The sequence below is a fragment of the Cherax quadricarinatus genome, chromosome 73, assembly GCF_038502225.1.
Source record: "Cherax quadricarinatus isolate ZL_2023a chromosome 73, ASM3850222v1, whole genome shotgun sequence".
Classification (NCBI taxonomy): Eukaryota; Metazoa; Arthropoda; class Malacostraca; order Decapoda; family Parastacidae; genus Cherax; species Cherax quadricarinatus.
Window position 1 is genome coordinate 8,398,116 of NC_091364.1, and position 13,627 is coordinate 8,411,742.

Here is a 13,627-nt window from a genome sequence, read left to right on the forward strand (position 1 = left end):
AAAAAGTTTCAGCTGATGTTGCTTTACACTTATGACATTGGCACTAATCAATTTTTTTACAAACTCTGATCCTTATTTATGACAAGTGTTGTATTCAAACAGAATTTATTTTTAATAAATAGTTTTTTCAACTATTTTTTCACCAAATAGTGTTCAGTATATTCATATTTTTCATGTGTCGTTGTGCATGTGTGGAGAGTTCATGTTAGGTAATTATTGGTAAAGAACAATTGATTTAATAATTACATTTTTGTTGGGCATGTAATTGTCAGTGTCATTGGGGAAGGCCAGAGGATTAGGCAGCACCTCTACTTACACCACAGCCCTTCCCTCCATTCCTCCCTCCCTGCAGCCATGGTGTATTGAACATATCAGTACGAAGAGAAGAACAGCAGGAGTTTGTCACTACCCTCCTCATTTCAGTCTTTCTGCCTTCCTTCTCCATTCTCTCTCTCTCTCTCAAACAGTCCAGCTACTTCCTGCTGTTCACATCTGTATGTATTATACTGTATCTCTGTTCTAATTAACATTTATACATTAAACATTATTTAACCCTTAAACGGTCCAAATAGATCGACGTTCAAATCCGTAGTGCTCCAAAAGTAGATCTATGTCTTTTTACATGTTTTCAAATATAACAAAAAAAAAAATATAGATAAAAGTTTTTTTACACATTTTGAAATGTAAAAAAAAAAAGATGATGTACATGTTTTTACATACTTTCAAATGTTGAAAAAACGTATATATACGTTTGGACCGTTTAAGGGTTAATAATACCGCCTCTCATCACTTAGTGACATACTCGTTTACCGATGACTCGGACTCACGATGGGCTCTCTGACCAGTATGCATACCTAAATAATGTATATTACAGCTGATTTTCTCTATTCTGTTTATTACAGTATACAGTACACTACTGTATAAACATTTAAAAATAGTATACCAGAAATGTTATAAATGGTGCAGAGGTGACATTAAAACAATATCAAAGATGGTTGACACAAACCCACTACCATTATAGTATGCTACTCAGCGACAAATGTGTTTACCGACATGGTCTTAGGAACAGAACTCCGTTGTTAAGTGAGGAGAGGCTGTACAGTATTTGTAATTGTAAAGGAATAATACCTAATACTATAAAATATTGGATGAATATTGTTAGTTAAAAATAAATGAAATTAAGTAAGGAATAGTATGGATCGGGAATGTATCTCCAATTTTAATGTGGGTGTCTGTAGGAAAATAGGTTATGAGATCCGAACAGTTGATTTTCAAAATTTTTTCGCAAACACATAAACATCATAAGTAGGAGGACCTACTAATGAAATATGGTTTAGACTGGAATTGGTAAGTTAAAGAGGATAAAGACATAATTGAGGAAATACAACATGAGTATAAAGCATAGGTGCTAAAGTCAGAAGTTCACTCTTTACAGGGTAAACACACAAGAATAAAAGTCACAATATGTACTCTGGCTAGTACAATTCACAAGTAACCCACACTTAGAGAGTGGTAGTAGTAGGAAGAAGTAGCAGTAGTTGCAGTAGTAGCAGTAGTAGTGTAGTAGTAAGTAGCCAGTAGTAAGTAGCAGCATCAGTTGTAGTAGTGGTAGTAAGTAGCAGCAGCAGTTGTAGTAGTGGTAGTAAGTAGCAGCAGCAGTGGTAGTAGTGGTAGTAACTAGCAGCAGCAGTAGTAGTAGTAGTAGTAGTAGTGGTAATAATGGTAATAACATGGTAAATTGCATATCGGGGGGAATAAAAGACTAGGTGACTCCACCTTCTTTATACATCCCATGAGGCTCACAGAGGAACAGTGACATGAAAAGTAAAGCACACACACAGGTGTATATGACCTCTGTATGTACACTCTTAACCTTAAGCCCTATATTAGGCATTACTCTTTGATATTAGTGTGCCCACATGTAGTCAGTAGACCTTAAACTGACAAATTACAGTAACTAACTATGCTGTCCTTTGGTGCACAAGATGATATAGGCAAAAATGTGAAGTTTGGGTAAGTGAAGTGAAACTTTAGGTACTTTGAGGGGGGAGGGGTGATTAATATATGAGAGGCTGAGAGAGAAAGACAATATTACCTACCTTTTTTTGTTTCATGGTGCTATACACTGTATCAGCATGAAGAAAGGGGTGTAAATAATAATGGTATCATTACATTAATGTGTATGTCATGTCATGTATGGATATACCTTAAATGATGTCACAGAGTAGTTGTATCCACACGTACTACAGTGGAACCTCAGCACTCGAACTTAATTGGTTCCAGAAGGCTGTTAGGGTGCCGATCTGTTCGAGTACAGAATGAATTTTTCCCAGTCAATTTTCTTTTTGGTTTACTGTTATCACTTACTTAATCCTGAAAGAATAATTTTCTATCCTATGATAAAGGAATTCCCAGAAAATACTGCCCCATGCTGACTTATTTATACAAATAATAAAAAAAAAAAATACACAGAAACACAAAATAGTTTACAGCAAAGTTCTGGCAGGTTGCATTTGTTTGGTCGAATGCTGAGCAAACGGTCGACTACTGAGCAATTTGTTTACCAAACAAAGTGTTCAAATACCGAATTGTTTGAGTACGGAGCTGTTGGGGTACCGAGGTTCCACTGTATTTGAGGAAATCTAACCTTTAGGAAATTTAATGTAACAAGTGTTACTTGTTGGAAATGGGTAAGTAGCATGCTAGGTTGGGATATGGCAAGAATGTGGAATATTCCCTTGACTATCTACAGGAGGGCTCTGCTTATACAGCAAGTTAGGTTCTGGGCTACTGCTGTAAAGGGAAAATTGCTCTAAAATGATTCATAGTTTTTTTTTACTTTCAAATGCATAAAAAAGCTTGATAACATGTTTGCACTCTCATAAATTAAGTGAGCAATGTAGCTAGGCCTTAAAAATGTATATACAGTAGACTGTCATTTAACACAAGTTTATTTGGCATGATTTGCCTATAGCACGATTGAAAAATTGTGGCACAATTTTATACAACACTTTGTAAAATTAACTTTACACAGTTCCATTTATGTGTGCGGAAAAAATTTCCCCAGCTCAAGCTGCCACCTTGTTGTGGGTCAGCATATAAGAATGAGGTAAATATGAGTTTGTGTGATGACTGACTGACTTACTGATTGACTTACTGACTGACTTACTGATTTACTGACTGATTTACTGACTGTATTACTGACTGTATTACTGACTGTATTACTGACTGTATTACTAACTTAACTGTCTTACTGACTTGGCTGACTGTCTTTACTGACTTGGCTGACTGACTTACTTGGCTGACTGACTGACTTGACTTGCTGACTTGACTGACTGACTTGACTGATTTACTGGCTTACTTACTGATTTACTGACTGACTTACTGACTGACTGACTGACTGACTTACTTGACTGATTTACTGACTGATTTAAAGTTAGACTTTTTCACTGAAGAGGACCCTGAAACAGTGTCTAGAGCAGCTGATGCCTTACCATCAGTAGTATAATGTACTGCCGGGTAAAATAGAACAGAAATCCATTACAGAATTTATGCACACTTGAGTACAAACATCGACTTTAGTACCAGAACCTCTACCATCCACCTCAGCCCAGTAGGGCCAAAGCATAACTCTCCACAAACACCAGCACCCACAATTTAAGGTAAGAAATACTATTACGTATTTCTGTTGCATTTGTAATCTTAAGTAGTGAAAACAGCAATACAGCATGACAGTGAACTACAATTACACATTCACTTTTATTTTTTGTAAGATCTGTTGGTCTAAAAAAAAAGTTGTTTGGCTTTTTGGGGGCTCCCAGGAACGTAACCATATTTTTCCCATAAGTTCTTCAGTTCATCTCTCACAGTTTTACCGAATATGGCGTTTTCAGGAACGTAACTACCGTGTTAAATGACAGTCTACTGTATGTACAGTACGCACATTACTTACCTTAAAATATTTTTGTCTTTAGTGTATAGTGAGTGGTGAGCATATTTATTGTAGGAAGTCTGAATAAATGAAGAATGGGTATAAATGAAAACTGCTGTATTAGCTGTATACCGTAAAGTGAAGCACTATAAAAAGGGTCCTGCCTGTATATTCATGGTATAGGATTTGTTTACTGGACATGATATCTATTAATTGTTCCTGGGATCATTGCCTTCGGGACCCAGTCTGAGACGAGGCTTCATAAATAGGAATTGCAGTATCACAGGAATTAGAACTGTTAAGAAACATCTGAAAGTAAAGATAAATGTATACTGAATGTAAATGCAAACTTGTAAGATTTATCTGATATTTTGTGTGTCCATGCAATTGAAAGAAAGACTAGCAATCCTGCTAGAGTGTAAAATATTTGAACAGATTTCCATCTTATACGTCTTCACCACAGTGGTAGTACAGGAGGGCATCGCTTTACAGCGCTTCATTTTACAGCATTTGCTAATACAGCAGTTTTCAGTTATACCCATTCTTCATTTATTCAGGCTATGTACAATTAATGTATTCACCACTCACTGTAAGCTCAGTATGAAAATATTTTAAGGTAAGTAATGTGTATACTGTATATGCATTTTTTAGGCCTAGCTCTGTTGCTCATTTAATATATGTTAGTGTAAACATGCTATCATGCTTTTATTAGCATTTGAAAGTGAAAAAAAGGCTATATTTCACTTTACAGTGATTTTCATTTTACAGCAGTAGCCTGGAACCTAACCTGCTGTATAAGTGAGGCCCTCCTGTACTCACCTGGATGGTTGCCATCTACCAACCTATTACCTATGATAACAGTACAGGTCCGCCATCACAAATCCGGCAATCAGTTATTCGGTTCCTTCAGTTATTCGGCACTAATTTTGGCTAGCATAATTTCAAATTTCCAGGGTCGCCACACCAACCTGTTGGTACTGTTTGGTGGTGCTACTTGCTGCATAAGTCATTCCAATTTCTTTTTCTCCATTTATTGTTACAACCTGCTTACTTTTAGCCCTAGCCATGGTTCCAATGAATAAAAGAAATGCTTCTCATTATGTAAAGCACCGACACAGTACATTGTCCATTAAAGATAAGGTGGCTTTGAAGCCACTGTCGGTTGCCATGAGCTCAGTCTCATGAAGCAGGAGAATATGCTTTATTATTATGCTAATATCAATACTACAGCTTATTTGCCTATCACAATTGATCTAATATGACATAATAAACAATATAAATAACATAAAACATGTTAAATACTCCAGAATGAATAATATTCTGCATAATACCGAGCAATTCGACGGAGGTATGTAGAGGATATGGTATACAAATACCATTCTCCTATCCTTGTCTTGGGGCTTATATTAGAGAAAATGGAGTGTAGCACACGGCTAACTGTGATATACACTTGCACTGCACCATAAACCTGAAACAAAAAAGTTATTTTCTCTAAGACTTAGATAGGTTATAAATGACCATAATTTTTAAAGGGGTGGACCGGTAAGCCAGCGGAAGGCCTCGGTCAGATGACCAAAAGCTCCAAAGGCGGGTCATCATCTGACTAAGACCCGCGTCAGGAAACATTTGTCCTGTTTCCTGACGAACCTTACCTAACCTAACCTATTTTCTCTGTATAGATTATCACACATAGCAGCATATGTGTAGAGAACCTAGGATAACCCAAAAAAGTCAACGTGGCTTATTTCTAGTACCTGGCTTGGGTTAGCCATATATGATTTTTGGTATATATTCGATTCCCAGCCAGGGTAGAAACATTAGGCATGTTTCTTTACACCTGTTGTCTATGTTTACCCATCAGTAAATGGGTACCTGGGTGTTAGCCGACTAGTGTGGGTGTTATCCTGGGACACTGACCTAATTTTCTTGAAATACACTGCATAACAAGCGGCTTTCTATACATGTATATGTAGTAGTATGTCACTGATGTCAGCTAGGCCTGTATACCTTGTACATGTATGTGTAATAAATAAAGATACATGTAGGATTGCTGGTTTCTTTTTCTGTCTCATAAACACGCTAGATAACAGGGATATCTTGCTACTCCTACTTACACTTTGGTCACACTTCACAGACATGCACATGCATATATATATATACATACATCTAGGTTTTTCTCCTTTTTCTAAATAGCTCTTGTTCTTCTTTATTTCTTCTATTGTCCATGGGGAAGTGGAAAAGAATCTTTCCTCCGTAAGCCATGCGTGTCGTATGAGGCGACTAAAATGCCGGGAGCAATGGGCTAGTAACCCCTTCTCCTGTAGACATTTACTAAAAAAGAGAAGAAGAAGAACTTCATAAAACTGGGATGCTTGAATGTGCATGGATGTAGTGCAGATGACAAGAAACAGATGATTGCTGATGTTATGAATGAAAACAAGTTGGATGTCCTGGCCCTAAGTGAAACAAAGCTGAAGGGGGTAGGGGAGTTTCGGTGGGGGGAAATAAATGGGATTAAATCTGGAGTATCTGAGAGAGTTAGAGCAAAGGAAGGGGTAGCAGTAATGTTGAAGGATCAGTTATGGAAGGAGAAAAGAGAATATGAATGTGTAAATTCAAGAATTATGTGGATTAAAGTAAAGGTTGGATGCGAAAAGTGGGTCATAATAAGCGTGTATGCACCTGGAGAAGACAGGAATGTAGAGGAGAGAGAGAGATTTTGGGAGATGTTAAGTGAATGTATAGGAGCCTTTGAACCAAGTGAGAGAGTAATTGTGGTAGGGGACCTGAATGCTAAAGTAGGAGAAACTTTTAGAGAGGGTGTGGTAGGTAAGTTTGGGGTGCCAGGTGTAAATGATAATGGGAGCCCTTTGATTGAACTTTGTATAGAAAGGGGTTTAGTTATAGGTAATACATATTTTAGGAAAAAGAGGATAAATAAGTATACAAGATATGATGTAGGGTGAAATGACAGTAGTTTGTTGGATTATGTATTGGTAGATAAAAGACTGTTGAGTAGACTTCAGGATGTACATGTTTATAGAGGGGCCACAGATATATCAGATCACTTTTTAGTTGTAGCTACACTGAGAGTAAAAGGTAGATGGGATACAAGGAGAATAGAAGCATCAGGGAAGAGAGAGGTGAAGGTTTATAAACTAAAAGAGGAGGCAGTTAGGGTAAGATATAAACAGCTATTGGAGGATAGATGGGCTAATGAGATCATAGGCAATGGGGTCGAAGAGGTATGGGGTAGGTTTAAAAATGTAGTGTTGGAGTGTTCAGCAGAAGTTTGTGGTTACAGGAAGGTGGGTGCAGGAGGGAAGAGGAGCAATTGGTGGAATGATGATGTAAAGAGAGTAGTAAGGGAGAAAAAGTTAGCATATGAGAAGTTTTTACAAAGTAGAAGTGATGCAAGGAGGGAAGAGTATATGGAGAAAAAGAGAGAGGTTAAGAGAGTGGTTAAGCAATGTAAAAAGAGAGCAAATGAGAGAGTGGGTGAGATATTATCAACAAATTTTGTTGAAAATAAGAAAAAGTTTTGGAGTGAGATTAACAAGTTAAGGAAGCCTAGAGAACAAATGGATTTGTCAGTTAAAATAGGAGAGGAGAGTTATTAAATGGAGAGTTAGAGGTATTGGGAAGATGGAGGGAATATTTTGAGGAATTGTTAAATGTTGATGAAGATAGGGAAGCTGTGATTTCGTGTATAGGGCAAGGAGGAATAACATCTTGTAGGAGTGAGGAAGAGCCAGTTGTGAGTGTGGGGGAAGTTCGTGAGGCAGTAGGTAAAATGAAAGGGGGTAAGGCAGCCGGGATTAATGGGATAAAGATAGAAATGTTAAAAGCAGGTGGGGATATAGTTTTGGAGTGGTTGGTGCAATTATTTAATAAATGTATGGAAGAGGGTAAGGTACCTAGGGATTGGCAGAGAGCATGCATAGTTCCTTTGTATAAAGGCAAAGGGGACAAAAGAGAGTGCAAAAATTATAGGAGGATAAGTTTGTTGAGTGTACCTGGTAAAGTGTATGGTAGAGTTATTATTGAAAGAATTAAGAGTAAGACGGAGAATAGGATAGCAGATGAACAAGGAAGCTTTAGGAAAGGTAGGGGGTGTGTGGACCAGGTGTTTACAGTGAAACACATAAGTGGACAGTATTTAGATAAGGCTAAAGAGGTCTTTGTGGCATTTATGGATTTGGAAAAGGCGTATGACAGGGTGGATAGGGGGGCAATGTGGCAGATGTTGCAGGTGTATGGTGTAGGAGGTAGGTTACTGAAAGCAGTGAAGAGTTTTTACGAGGATAGTGAGGCTCAAGTTAGAGTATGTAGGAAAGAGGGAAATTATTTCCCAGTAAAAGTAGGCCTTAGACAAGGATGTGTGATGTCACCGTGGTTGTTTAATATATTTATAGATGGGGTTGTAAGAGAAGTAAATGCGAGGGTTTTGGCAAGAGGCGTGGAGTTAAAAGATAAAGAATCGCACATAAAGTGGGAGTTGTCACAGTTGCTCTTTGCTGATGACACTGTGCACTTTGGAGATTCTGAAGAGAAGTTGCAGAGATTGGTGGATGAATTTGGTAGGGTATGCAAAAGAAGAAAATTAAAAGTGAATACAGGAAAGAGTAAGGTTATGAGGATAACAAAAAGATTAGGTGATGAAAGATTGGATATCAGATTGGAGGGAGAGGGTATGGAGGAGGTGAATGTATTCAGATATTTGGGAGTGGACGTGTCAGCGGATGGGTCTATGAAAGATGAGGTGAATCATAGAATTGATGAGGGGAAAAGGGTGAGTGGTGCACTTAGGAGTCTGTGGAGACAAAGAAATTGTCCTTGGAGGCAAAGAGGGGAATGTATGAGAGTATAGTTTTACCAACGCTCTTATATGGGTGTGAAGCATGGGTGATGAATGTTGCAGCGAGGAGAAGGCTGGAGGCAGTGGAGATGTCATGTCTGAGGGCAATGTGTGGTGTGAATATAATGCAGAGAATTCGTAGTTTGGAAGTTAGGAGGAGGTGCGGGATTACCAAAACTGTTGTCCAGAGGGCTGAGGAAGGGTTGTTGAGGTGGTTCGGACATGTAAAGAGAATGGAGCGAAACAGAATGACTTCAAGAGTGTATCAGTCTGTAGTGGAAGGAAGGCGGGGTAGGGGTCAGCCTAGGGAAGGTTGGAGGGAGGGGGTAAGGGAGGTTTTGTGTGAGAGGGGCTTGGACTTCCAGCAGGCATGCGTGAGCGTGTTTGATAGGAGTGAATGGAGACAAATGGTTTTTAATACTTGACGTGCTGTTGGAGTGTGAGCAAAGTAACATTTATGAAGGGGTTCAGGGAAACCCGCAGGCCGGACTTGAGTCCTGGAGATGGGAAGTACAGTGCCTGCACTCTGAAGGAGGGGTGTTAATGTTGCAGTTTAAAAACTGTAGTGTAAAACACCCTTCTGGCAAGACAGTGATGGAGTGAATGATGGTGAAAGTTTTTCTTTTATGGGGCACCCTGCCTTGGTGGGAATCGGCCAGTGTGATAATAAAAAAAAAACATGTATTATTATTATTATTATTATTATTATTTTCTCAATTGCTTGTTGGGTTATCTTATTGAAACTTGGGCAGTGTATGATGGAAAGATACTTCTTAACGTACAGCAAAAATGAAAGAAATCAGACCATAAATAGCGGAGTTCACTTCTCGGCCATTAGCGGCCGCTTAGCGGTATATTTTTGTATGTTTTTTATGGTTATACAGTGGACCCCCGCATAACGATCACCTCCGAATGCGACCAATTATGTAAGTGTATTTATGTAAGTGCGTTTGTACGTGTATGTTTGGGGGTCTGAAATGGACTAATCTACTTCACAATATTCCTTATGGGAACAAATTCGGTCAGTACTGGCACCTGAACATACATGTACTTCTGGAGTGAAAAAATATCGTTAACCGGGGGTCCACTGTATTTTCATTTTTTCAGTCTCATTTGATAGAATGAAAGATATATTACAGAAATAGATATGATTTTGATTGCTTTCATGATGAAAAGTACCTTGAAATTGCGCTCACAGTAGCAAAAATGTTCTATTCTTTAGCGATGCTCAAGAGTAAACAAATGACGTCACCGTCCAATACCTGTCCGCCTGCCAGTCCAAATTCCAATACGGCGTCAAGAATGGGTTGACATTATTTATACAACTATTACAATAATGCAGCAGTCTGCATAACAGCAAATCTTCTATTTTTTTGTGAATAAAAGTTCCAAATGGTAAGCAAGAGTAATAAGAGGGGCCTGGAGCCATGACTAATGAACAGAGAAAATGTTATTTTAGTGCCAGGAATGTCTGCATTGTTTATTCTGGACCCTATTTTGAAATTGGCATCTGTTGAAATTTATGTGAAATTGGCCAAATTGCCAATTTCTGACCACTTTATTGGGTAGTTGAAATAAGTGAATGGGCAGTTTCTTGTACTCAGTTGACAGACTAGAAGTAAATAAGTTTATTCAGGTATACACAAATACAGTTACATAGATTATCATACATAGCAGCAGATGTTTAGAGAACCTAGGATAACCCAGAAAAGTCAAAGTGACTTATTTCCAGTACCTGGCTTGGGCTTGTCATATATGATTTTTGGTAAATATTTTTTTTTCTCAGTTGTTTGTTGGGCTATCTCATTGAAACTTGGGCAATGTATGATGGAAAGATACTTCTTAATGTACAACAAAAATAAAAAAAGACGGACGATAGATAAGGGAGTTTACTTCTCAGCCATTAGCCGCCTCTTTGCAGTATATTTTTGTATGGTTTTTATGGTTGTATTCTCATCTTTTTGGAGTCATTTGATAAAATGGAAGATAAATTACAGAAATGGACATAATTTTGATTGCTTTCATGACGAAAAGTACCTTGAAATTGAGCTCAAAGTAGCGGAAATATTCAATTTGTGCCGATGTTCAATGAACTTTGTGTAAGACAAGTTGGTTAATTTTTTTTAAGCCTTTGAGGGTCGCCAGGCCCTCTCAGAGACTTGTTCTCAGGATCGCCAAAATTTAAAAAAAAAAAAATATTTTTTCTTATGAAAAGATAGAGAATCTTTTCCTGATCATAATGACACCAAAAGTATGAAATTTGATGGAAAACTTATGGAATTATGCTCTCGCGAAGTTAGCAGTCTCGAGTGTGTTTACGCATCGGCGATTTTGCCCACTTTGAACCCTATTTTCGGCCAATTCCAGAGTACTAGTCGACAAAAATCATAACTATTTTGCTAGAACTCCATTTTTTCTATCGAATGAGTTCAAGAAACCACCCATTTACCGATTTCAGCTATCCAATAAAGTGGTCAGAATTTAGCAATTTTGCCAATTACACACAAATTTCAAAAGATGCCAATTTCCAAATAGGGTCCAGAATAAACAAGAAAAGACATTCCTGGCACTAAAATAACATTTCCTCTGTTCATTAGTCACGTCCCCAGGCCCCTCTTACATTTCTTTTGCTTTCCACTTTGATTTTTTATTCTCAAAGATAATAAGATTTACTGTTATGCAGACTACTGCATTAGTGTAGAAATGGTATAAATAATATCGGCACACCTGTGAAAGAATATTAGACTCACCAGTTGACGTGTATTGGACGCTTAGCATGATTTGTTTACTTTTGAACTTTGGTAAAAATCAAACATTTCTGCTACTTTGAGCTCAATTTCAAGGTACTTTTAATTGTAAAACCAGTCAAAATCATCTCGATTTCTGTAATATGTCTTCTATTCTATATAATGAGACCAGGAAAACTAGAATACAACAATAAATACCATACAAAAATACAGTGCAAAGTCGCTGTTTTAAACCAAAAACACGGTCAAAGTTTTTTTCTCATTATGCTCTGCGTGCTGCAGGATTTTTTTTTATACTGCGCACACTGACCACATAGACCCATTCTTTCATATGTAGGCCTACCAGCTTTCTCTTGCTAGATTTGAGGGCGCTAGAATTTATGCGTACTAGTACATCAAAAACCCTGGCGCGCAAGCCGTACTAGTACGGCCAAAACCCTGAAAGGGTTAAGTGTATTCTAACCTAACCACTCTGTAATCCGGCAAACTCAGTAATCCGGCACACTACAGGTCCCAATGATGCCGGATTTGTGATGGAGGACCTGTAATTTTTTTTATATAGTACACTATTTTAAGTAAAAATGGCATTTGTAATGTTCTTTTGTTTTTGTATAACTGTGCTGTTGAGTGTGGTTTTGCATTGATGTAATCAGATATAGTGAAGGAGTTTGGTTGGTATGTTGTATTCTCAAGTAACAAAAATTTTCATTTTACTCTAAAATAATAAAAAATTGTTTGCAGTAAATACACTCATTCACTTTGGGAATAAGTACTTTGAAATCATTGCAATTTGAAGATTGCAGTACTAATGCAAAGTTCATATTTTGAGAAACACATTGAAAAAGAGTGAAACACATTGAAGAAAAAATGAAGATGAACAGATTATGCTACTGTATGTTCATTTGTGTTGCACAAGATGTATGACGTCTTTGGGTAACAATAATAATATTAACCACTGACAGAAGGGATGGGGTTCAAACCCAGGCAAGCTAGTCCAAAAACTGGCAGGTCAATGCATTTTGCATTCATGCTACTACAGTTTTTCTAGTCAGTCATAACAGCTGTGAAGGAACATGAACTAGAGCTTGCCACAGCCATGTTAGTGTGAGATTCAGCTGTAAAACTGCACTGTAGTCACTCTGGGGCCCATGCTATCCTTCCTAGGGTATAAAAATATACCTTGTTGGATAAATCTTATTAAGCTAGCATGGTACAGTGGTTAGCAAATTGGCCTATTAGTTTTAGGATTGGCTTGCTATGAGTTTGAACCCCATCCATTCTGCAAATGAAATGGTTAATTTGACAGATTGAATAGTTGCAAAGCATTGAAATTATAGCATGCATTGTGTGTTTCCATATTTTTCCAACAATTTGATGCACTCTTGTTAGTGTTAACATATCATAGATGGTAGTGCATTAGATCCATCTTAGTAGTTTCTTATGTGGCATGGTATGCTGAGTCTTACCTCTGTAATTTCTTGGGGTGCAGAATCCTTACCATGTAGCTTCTTGTGTGTCATGGTACACACATTCATTAACAAGTAGCTTCATGTGTGTCATGGTACACATAGTCATTAACATATAGCTTTATGTGGGGCATGGTACACATAGTCATTACCATGTAGCTTTGTATGATACATTACAGGGTACACTGGATTCCACCCCATTTTCTTGTGTTGTATTGTTCAACAGCTCTTCTCCATGTTGCTGAAAATAGCTGTTAAATAAGGTAATCAGTAATCTTCACTCCTAATTATGTATAGAGTGAACCCCCGGTTCGCGATATTAATCCGTTCCTGAGAGCTCATCGTATACCAAAATTATTGGAAAGTGAATCAGTTTTCCCCATAAGAAATAATGGAAATTAAATTAATCCGTGCAAGACACCCAAAAGTATAAAAAAAAAACTTTTACCACATGAAATATTAAGTTTAATGCAATAGAATAATTACAATAACAATAGAATAATAACAATAGAATAATTGACACTTACCTTTAATGAAGATCTGGTGATGATTGATGGGATGGGAGGAGGGGAGTGTGTTGAACCTATTGTTTAGAAGGGGAATCCCCCTCCATTAGGACTTGAGG

The 13,627-nt window shown here is 37.6% G+C and overlaps 1 protein-coding gene across 2 annotated transcripts in view; it reads left to right on the forward strand.

The window, feature by feature from the left end:
* Positions 1-13,627, forward strand: part of NiPp1 (nuclear inhibitor of protein phosphatase 1) — a 42,480-nt gene that overhangs the window by 3,634 nt on the left and 25,219 nt on the right. The window lies entirely within an intron of this gene.